The 3306-nt window shown below is 38.3% G+C and overlaps 1 protein-coding gene across 5 annotated transcripts in view; it reads left to right on the top strand.

Moving 5' to 3' along the window:
• The first annotated feature begins 619 nt into the window (after positions 1 to 619).
• Positions 620 to 3306, top strand: part of armc4 (armadillo repeat containing 4) — a 55539-nt gene continuing 52852 nt past the window's right edge. For all 5 annotated transcript variants that reach the window (XM_034862353.1, XM_034862352.1, XM_034862349.1 and 2 more), the window contains exon 1: positions 620 to 743. The gene's annotated coding sequence lies outside the window, so the exon portion shown is untranslated. The remainder of the gene's footprint in view (positions 744 to 3306) is intronic.

Raw genomic sequence — 3306 nt, 5'->3', positions numbered from 1 at the left:
TAAAAAAAAGAAATACACACTTAAGGTTGTAGCTGCTGATCACTGGAGGTAGACTTGAAATATGAAAAAGGTGTAGCACATATATTTATTATATCTTTATGTTATCTTTTTTACTCAAACTCTAGTATCATTTTTAATTATTAAGGTTGTTATTATTATCCTGTATTGCTGACTTGCCTTTTTAGCCCTAGACTATGCCACCCTGCATTTCACTGTGCATATTTATGAGACAAAAAAATCTTTGAATCAATATGTTAATACCAAACTGTCTAAGTAGTTGTTAATTTCTTATAATGCACTGTGACTTTTTTGTGTTGCAGAATGTGCTATACAAATAAAGCTGCCTTGCCTTGCCTTGCTTGAAGAAGAAAAACAGAACGATATAGTAATGGCAGAGTTTTGGTGCATTACATTGAGCTGTGGCCATGTCAAGTTATTACCCTCTGGGGACGCATTATATTAACGGTTACATTTTGATATTTCAAAGTTTGTGTTTTGGGTGTTTTAACCCTACTCGCGTTCCGTTGTATTTGTCTGTATCATAGCAACCATCGGGGACGGTTTGGCTCTGCATAATGATCAAACGCTGTGGCCATAGAAAGTTAGCTGGGAAACTAAAAGGAACGTGAAAGAAAGGAGAGGACGCGTGCGGTTTCCATGGACACCATTGATACCAAACTGTCCGTAAAATTTTAGAAACAGAAAAGGAACTTCAAATATACACACATACAAAGATACACACGGTAAGTTTGCTCTTACAAGTACATTTGTCGACGTAACAAATCATTGTAGAAACATGTACACTAACGTGTGTTTTATTGACGAAGAAAAGCGGAAAATTAGCTATAGACAACGTTATGTTAAAGCAGCGTTGCTAACGGCACAAACGCATAACGTTAACGCTAATGTTAAACTATAGCGTAGCTAGGCCTAGCCAAGTTAGTTGACGCCATATTGTTACGCTTAGTTAACAATGTGGCGTCAAACTAATGTAAAGGCGAATAACTTAGTGAGTTCACGCTACAAATATTCAGTATTAAGTTAAAGTTAAAAAAATAAATACTGTTAACTTATGACCCATTAGCTAGAACGTTAAATATTATTGCGCACCATGTATCTATCTATATAGTTAGCTAACTCATGCATATTTATGTTAGATTCATCCGCCTCTCAACAAACAGAAATGCTGGAAACCACTACCTAAATATCAAGAAAAGCAATATACTGACACCCATTTTTCTTAATATACAGAAAAATACAGCTGTACACCTATATTCAAGTTTCTCTCCTTCACCTAACACTAGATTAATTGCCTTTCAGGGATCAGCAGCATTTTTAAAGTGAAGTGCCATTTTAAAAATGTTCTTGTTAATTAGTTTTCCGCATCAGCATAAGCCTGTCATCATCTACCGAGCCTGTTAAGGCAGTGTTAATATTTTCATTACTTTTTGCAGAAGAAAGCAATAAGTACTGGCCAATCAGAGGCAGAGCAGGGCGCATGGGAAAAAAAAGTCAATCAGCCAACAGCTGTGAAAGATGTCATTTGGCATGCAGATTGGAACATTTCCCAAAAACTCTCTTGCACATTTATTGTTAGTATGCCACTGGTTGGGCATGGTGCCTAAGGTTGCTAACCCATGCCTTAAAGCAACACTAGAGCACTTTTTGTAACCTAAAATAATGTTATTTTCCTTAAAGCAACACTAGAGCATTTTTTGTAACCTAAAATAATGTTATTTTCCTTAAAGCAACACTAGAGCACTTTTTGGAACTTAAAATAATGTTTCCAAAATCGTTTTTGTCAACTTGTAAAAGGGTATACGGCACTTCTGCATTGTTTTGCAGCTCTCTAGGCTATAACCACACTATGCAAGTTTGCCAAGATTGGGATCTGTAGTTTGAATGAGACATAATGGGACAATTCCACTTCCAACCTGTAGGGGGACCAAAGCGGAATAAGTTCTCTAGTGTTGCTTTAACTCATCCAAAAATGCACTTCATTAAACCTCAAATTGAACTCATGATAACTTAATCTTTATTACTGTTCCAACAATCACCAACTTAGGTTGGTCAAAATAAATCCTCCTGAGGCATTTGAAGACGACATTCTGATGCTGCTATAACTGTTATTGAGCTAACTTTAGCTATCCATCATGTAGGAGTCATAGTGCTTGTTATGAAATTAACTGTATTGCTTAATTGTTGTTGCACCTTTTATGCTAAGTCACGTGGATGTGGCCGGTGATTTATGTAGTTAATTTACACACCTGCTACAGGCCTGGAGGTGAACGAGTCTGAGGAAATGGGACGTTGTATTTTATAGTTTTTGATCGCTGTGATTTATTTGAATATACGTCTTCACAATATATTAAGTCGTCTTTTTTCCATCAATAAAGTTACAGACTAAAGCTTTGACATCAGTGAATTATTTTGTTCAGCGAGTCGGACATACCTCCGCCTCTAAGTGACTACTTTGTTTTAGATTTTAAGTAAAGTCACTACAAATTAGTAACTGTCAACAGTATCATTTAGCGATTTACCACATCGACTGTGAATAATCAAGTATCTTATGATAAAATCTCAGTGTGAAATTCTCAATAAACCCGCCATCCAATAGCTTGTGTCCTGATGTGACAGCGCAGTTCTTTCCTCCAAAAGGTAGCCTGGGATCTGGTCTTTAGCTTTGATCCAAAGCCCTTCTATCAAGATATCTTTGAGGACATTGCAGAGGAACAAATTGTAGATCAAGATTTTGGGATGTATTGTTGGTGCAACCAACTACGCAGCAACTCTTCAGCATAGCGTCATTAATTTACACCCACCGGCCACTTTATTAGGTACCCCATGCTAGTAACGGGTTGGACCCCCTTTTGCCTTCAGAACTGCCTCAATTCTTCGTGGCATAGATTCAACAAGGTGCTGGAAGCATTCCTCAGGGAGTTTGGTCCATATTGACATGATGGCATCACACAGTTGCCGCAGATTTGTCGGCTGCACATCCATGATGCGAATCTCCCGTTCCACCACATCCCAAAGATGCTCTATTGGATTGAGATCTGGTGACTGTGGAGGCCATTTGAGTACAGCGAACTCATTGTCATGTTCAAGAAACCAGTCTGTGATGATTCCAGCTTTATGACATGGCGCATTATCCTGCTGAAAGTAGCCATCAGAAATTGGGTACATTATGGTCATAAAGGGATGGACATGGTCAGCAACAATACAGCCAAGGTAGGCTGTGGCGTTGCAACGATGCTCAATTGGTACCAAGGGGCCCAAAGAGTGCCAAGAAAATATTCCCCACAC

The sequence above is a fragment of the Etheostoma cragini genome, chromosome 22 (genome assembly GCF_013103735.1).
Source record: "Etheostoma cragini isolate CJK2018 chromosome 22, CSU_Ecrag_1.0, whole genome shotgun sequence".
NCBI lineage: Eukaryota > Metazoa > Chordata > Actinopteri > Perciformes > Percidae > Etheostoma > Etheostoma cragini.
This window is presented reverse-complemented; position numbering and strand designations above follow the sequence as displayed.